Source organism: Lagopus leucura, unplaced genomic scaffold (genome assembly GCF_019238085.1).
Source record: "Lagopus leucura isolate 7727_CA_CO unplaced genomic scaffold, USGS_WTPT01 Super-Scaffold_797, whole genome shotgun sequence".
Classification (NCBI taxonomy): Eukaryota; Metazoa; Chordata; class Aves; order Galliformes; family Phasianidae; genus Lagopus; species Lagopus leucura.
The window spans coordinates 1,383,646-1,389,992 of NW_024962259.1; the positions used below are offsets into that span (position 1 = coordinate 1,383,646).

General features: G+C 48.0%; 1 protein-coding gene across 4 annotated transcripts in view; it reads right to left on the minus strand.

The window, feature by feature from the left end:
• ARSG (arylsulfatase G) overlaps positions 1 to 421 on the minus strand; it is a 39,472-nt gene extending 39,051 nt beyond the window's left edge. Inside the window, exon 1 of one of the 4 annotated variants that reach the window (XM_042865210.1) lies at positions 320 to 421. The gene's annotated coding sequence lies outside the window, so the exon portion shown is untranslated. Of the gene's footprint in view, positions 1 to 100 lie in introns of all 4 variants that reach the window. The other 3 variants (XM_042865215.1, XM_042865211.1, XM_042865214.1) reach the window with 3 other exon arrangements.
• Between the last annotated feature and the right edge of the window lie 5,926 nt (positions 422 to 6,347).

The following is a 6,347-nucleotide window of genomic DNA, read 5'->3' on the forward strand; positions in this document are numbered from 1 at the left end:
CTCACATCCCAACACATCCCAACACATCCCATCCCACATCCCAACACGACCCTCCCCCCCCCGCCCCCCCCCCCCAGAGCTGTGCAGTAGCTGCCCTTACTGCACTTGGGATTTGTTTTCCAGCACTCACTGACGGCAGGAGCGCAATTACTCGCTTTACATGTCCGCGTGAGAGAGAGGAGCGTATTTTATTAACGCAATTCATTCCACAGCTATGAAGACAACCAAGCAAACGCTAACGCGCATACACAGCAACTGATCGGCACCAGTGCAGGCGTCACACGGACCACTACTAAACGAAGAGCTGCGGATGGAATACCCGAAACAGAATCGCTGTGTCCGTGCGGCGAGGAACGGACCTCCGGATGGGACCCACGCGGGACCCACACGGACACGGAGCCCCGCAGCCGGAAAAGGCCCCGCCGCCCCGGCCCCGCCCGCCCCTCCGCCCCTTCCCCGCACGGGCGGAGCCGGGCACGCCGACCTTCCGCCTCCGAGCCGGGCAGCGCGTTAAGGCTGCGGAGCTTAAGGCAGAAGGTGGTGATTCCTGCGCTGCCCTGGATAAGCGCGCCCATCGATGGGTTTCTTTCTCTTGTGCGGAGCATCGCAGCTCCTGGATTCTGGGTTCTGTAGGTGTGTTGTCTGTGTTTCCCTGCCAGGAGCTGCACGGCCCCACAGCTTCTGTTTCTTTGGTGTTTGCATTAAAACAAGAAACAAAAGGCAGGTCTGAAGCCCCGTGATGTCTGTCTGCCTTCAGAGGCTTCTGCAAGCATCAGTAAGGCGTGCTGCACGATCAGGGAATCACGGACTGTCCCGAGGTGGAAGGGACCCATAAAAATCACTGAGAAAAAGGAAGAATTCAGTCCACAGTTCTAAACTGTGTTCTGTTGTTTGTTTGTTTCTTGATGTTTTCATTCTCCCAGACATCTGAGAGACACAAACCAGAGAACAGACAGGATCCCAGCTCTCTCAGTGCCAAGATGGGGATTTAATTTCACACTTAGAGCTCCGTCCCGGTGCGGGATGTTATCTGCTGTGCTGACTGAGCACAGCTGCTATATTTAGTGCTCAGATCTCCTGCACTTCAGTCCTGTGCTTGGACCACAGCACTGCTTGCTCTGCCCCTCTGAGATGATTTTGTCTGAAGCAAACAGGGGCGGTTTGGATGCATGCAACGCCCCCAGCCCTCATCATTTCCAGGCACTCGGAGGCACGCTGCTGAGCGTACTTGCAAACATCAGCAGGCAGTTCTTTGGACAGGGTTGAGAGCAGAAAACAATCTCACCATTTATGTGTGCTATGGATCCGCTGTTTCTCATGGTGATGATTTCAGCTCTGACCCGTTTGACAGACTTTGCATTAAGAGCTGGGTTTACCTGCGCCGAGTGAGACATGGGAATGGGGAGACATCCAGGTCCGCAAGAAATGCAAGCAGAATGATGGAGAAAAAATCAGTCCACACTACAAAAATCCGTGATCCAAAGAGCTGCAGCTAAGGAAATGGGAATTCAAATGAGGATTTTGTCAGTTTTTTGCTTGTAAGGAACTGTAAAATGTGGGGTTATTTCCTACACCATTGCCAAGACCCGGAGCCATTCTGCAGTGGTCACTGCAAAAGTGAATGTGGAACTGGACTGATGAAACCCAGCCACAAAGAGCCGCTGGAGGAGCTGCACAGAAAGTGATCCTTCACGAGAAGACAGAGCAGACCTTTTCTCCAGGAGTCTGAGCGCTCTGCAGAACTCTTCTCAACATGCTGCCCGTCCCTCAGTAAGGAAGGCGGCACGCAGGCTGGAGGTGATTTCATTTCACTCGAGGTGTGCGAAGTGACACAGCCTGGGAGAAAGCAGCCCAACCAAGGAGAGACTCACATGAGCAACCTGGGACACAGCTTCAGGCTGAGAACTGCTCTCTGCAGTGGTTTTTCTCTCCTTGATGATGGAAGCTGACCCTCGTTCAGTTAGCTGCTATAAACACTGCTTAAATTTGGGCAGTAGCTCTGATCCAAGGAAAGCTGCCCTGCACAGGGCTGCTCCAACAGCAAGGGCAGCCAAAGGTGTAAGCAAAGGTGTGATGCTGCACGTCCCCCTGTGCTTTGGTATAATCACAGACATTTGTCTTGCTGCAAGCAAATGATACAGGGCACAGAAAATAAAGCCTGGCTCCAGCTAAAGGCTCGGCTGTCAGCCAGATGCTTTCACATTCGATCCTTGCTTCTGTCAAGGGAAATATAAAACATTTTACCTTGCTAGTCTTAGTGAGGAGCTACTTTTGACAACTGATTTGCATCTCACATTGTATAAATACTCTCCGTGTGTTTATGCTACTCTTGCAGGAAAATGGGGTTTCCTTTCTGAAGGAGGAAATCTCTGTCAATCAGTGCTTTGTCTTGACAAAGAAACAGACAGGGTGACTTGCTGCTGACGTTCATCCATTGAAAAGATGTTCCCTGGCCTCGCTGGCATCCACAAATAAAAGATAGTAGGGATGATTATGCACCGATTTATTACACAATGAATGGCAACATTTCACTTGGAACAAAGGATCTGCTGCGTTCTGAAAAACGTGTTTCTCCCTCAGTACTGCAGAGTCACGTAGACAGAGCACCCTTTGCAGCAGAAGGCAGGTTTGTGGTGCCCAGGTGATAAAACTGGAAGCTCTGAGAGTATTTTTTAAAGGTATAACTTAAATGCCAAGTTCACAGCTGCAGGTTGCAAGCGTGGATCCCCCCGTCAGCTCACAGCAGTGCTGTGCACACAGCTCCTGTGTCACACTGAAGACAGCAGCTCTGATGCCCATCGCTTTGCTGTGCCTGGTCTGAATCACATCCCCTTTTCTCCTCAACGTTTTGTAAGAGGGGAAGGGAGAGAGGGTGAAAGACAGTCTGCTTGGGTCATCTGCATGAAGAAGAGGAAGTTTTTCCCTTAATTCTAGACGGTTTTTTTAGCAAATGTCAGACATGAGCTAAAAAGGCTGCCACTGCTCAAGGCCTGCTCAGCTTGCTCAGCTTTCTCCCCTGCAAATCCTAACATTAACTCTTTGAAAATGCTGGTTGTTTTGGAGGTTTGCTATTTGCTTGTTCCCTCTTTCTTCAGGAAAAAGAGAGGCTTCAACGGGAAATGGCCATCAATTGGTAGCTGCTTCTGTGACTAGATGTGGATTAATGTAAAAGAATCAAGCTCATACAGAAGACAGTGCAAAACATTACACCTAGGCAACCCCAGAAGGCCTGCATCATTTACAGATATTGCCTTTTCTTTCTATAGAAGCTTAAAACCATTCTCAACCAAAGACTGCAGGTACACAGAGCACTCAAAGTTGAGCCTGCTGTCAGGCTGCTGAGCACACATACTAATTGTGGAAGTGCTGACTGACTTAACAGCCTGATGTGAGTTGCTGGCCATTAATGACACAGGGTTGGTGTCATCCCACAAATGTCATTTGCATGGTATATGATCAGTGTGGAAACAGTCATTCATCATCTCAAGTCTGCACGGGGGAGTTTCAGTGTTGAGATACACACCCTTTTTTTCCTCTACTGTTTCCCCTTTTGAATCTGAGAAAGAAGTAGCTTCCTTTAACATAAGTTGACTGTCTTCCAGGCTTTGGCCAACAAGAACTAGAGAACACAGGGCAGAGCCTTTACCATGGCTCAGAGACATCAGACCTCTGATCCTGGATAGGGGAAAGAAAGGGAAACCTAGCAAGGCTGCAAGCATTTTGACTGTAAGTCTTGCTACCTGTCAATGGGGAGAGGCCTGGGAACACAGCCCAGCATCTTCTACACTGGCAAGATACAGGATCCTTTACATTGAACACTGGATTCAAAGACAGCAGATACTGAGAGGCACAGAGTCTTATGCTTCCTCTGAAGTCCTAAATTAATCAATGCTAGCTTGCCTTGATCAGTGTTATCTCAATGATCCATATTACATCATGTTTTAAACTCTCCAGACAGAGAAATTAGGTTTATGCACTTACTGTGTATGCTGACAAACATGTCCCTACCTTATCCTCCCATGCCCTGCAGCCCTTGTTGCCTGCAGAACAAACGTACATCTTGCTAGTGACAGCCAGTAGCTGGGAAGACAAGCCCTTTGAATTTCACCCTTTGTATGAAGGCACAGGTTGGAAGTTGCTCTGAACCAGAGCCCTCCTCAGAGCAGCCTACATCAAATTCAGGCTTGTCAAATCGAGTGCTCAGCAATTAATCAAACTGTTCCACTTTCTCTTGAGGAGCAAAGCAGACACAGCAATGTGGTCTCCAGTGCCCCTGAGTGCATGTGTGAGCGGTGACCATTTCTAACATCTCAAGTGTGCACTTCTGCTGGATGTTTTGATTCCTTATCTTCAAGTCATCACAGCTCGTTTACTGAATTCACATGCAAGGATTTTGACTCTGCCACAGCAGTTTTCACAAGCCAGACTGGGAAGCTCACAATAGAGCCTTCCAAGAGCTTTCCTTTTAGCAACATGGAGCAAGAAGCACGGAGCCCAGACAGCTGCTAAAAATGGAAGTTGCACTCAACCAAGAAAAAACATTTTGTCCCTCAGTAAGCGTGCATAAAAGCACAAGGGAAGAACGCAGAATAATTTGCCACAATCCAATACTATCTAAATTAGACACAAAACGACCCACCCTACTGCAGGACCTTGTGGGACTCCTTGGACCGAGTTCATTGAGTAATTTCCATACAGTTGTAAAGAGCTTGTGTGCATTAGGCAAGACACTCAGAAGTAACTTGCACCAGAGCAGACTCATCCCATTTCCACCCATATCCCCAACGCTGCTCCCACCTGGCAGCAGCTGCTCTAGCACTTTGCCATTCAGCCACTCCAGAGCAGACTGTCCATGTCAGCTCCTCACCAGGGCTCTGGATGTCAGCTCCAGGAGCAGCTCCTGCCTGCAGCCATGCTCAGCTCAAGCAGTGAGCAGGGCTGTTCCAGCACAGCTTCACTTGATTTTGGTTCCCTTGTGTCAGTTATTGTGTAATCACCAACTAACAGGAAGGAAGAGGCTCAAAAACCCAACCTACATTCAGTAGGCCGTGCAATTAGGTGTTCTGTTAAATAATTTATCAAAAGCAATGAGACTTGTACTTGCTCACAGACCCAGTCACAGCCCTTCTCTGCCCACATGGCTCTCCCTGCTGCTGCCAGACACAGCACACAGCCACGTTACCAGAGCCCACAGGTTACTGCTCAGTAGTCCATCACCAGCCCTGGCTCTGCTAACAGAGCTCACATCCCAGCAGCATGCATATTTCAGAAATAGTCACTCAGCATTACCAGCACTTCTGTTACAACTCCAGTGTATCCTCAGGCAGGTCCTCCCAATAAGGAAAAGCTATTTCTAATGACAGCTTTATTCAACAAGGCCATAACCAGAAGCCTGGGTGAACCTTGCTGCAGTTCCTCTGTGGCACTACCCTGCTCTCTGGCTGTTGTTAGCTTTATTCCACATGCAACTGAGAGCATCTCAGAAAACAAGGCGTACAAAAACAAGATCTTGACATCATTAAAAAGACTGAAAAGGGAAAACATCACTAAGGCTGTTCCAAGTGTTCCAGTGCAAAAAAAGTGGTTAAGTGCTAAGTTTCTGAAGAACCAGAAACAGCTGCTCTAGAAACATGGGAGACTCAGAAACAAAACTGCAATGCAAAGCAGAGCAATGCTTTGTGTTTCTCACTCCTGATTCCAGAGATCCATGAGATGCTCTTCACAATCAATGCAGAGGGCAGGGGAGAGGATGCAGGTCCCTATTAACCCGCAGCAGATTCATGGCAACCCAAGGATTTCTATGGCTTATTTATTAACGTTATTAAGACAAATACTCATGCTAAGAAGTGGCCATGTATATCATTATTACTTGGTCTGAGTATTTTTCACGCTGTAGTGCCCACAGCATGCCAGCCATGTCTGGGCTCTGAGGAGAAACTGAAGCTTCTCAGGCCTAAAAAGAAAAACTGCTAAGGAGAAATCAGTGTTCTGCTGCAGAACATTGTTTCACATTGCCAAACAGCCAGTGACCCATTTCTGGAGGAGGCAGAATTTGGCAGAAAACAGCCATAAATAATGAAAAAATCTAACTATACAGTACTGAGATACATAATTGATACAGAAGTTTGCCACTGACGCCAGCACACACAAGCATCATTAATACTTTAAATATCAAGTAACCAAACTGATTGCCAAATGCAACTCCAGCAATTTCACTTACTGGAGAAAAAGGGAGCAGTGTGAACACAAGAATCAGGACGAGCCATTGAAGCAGAGTTTGCTTGAGCCTTGAGACTTCCAAATCACATTAGATGTGCAGTGCAGGCTGTGGCAGAGGCACAGCAGTT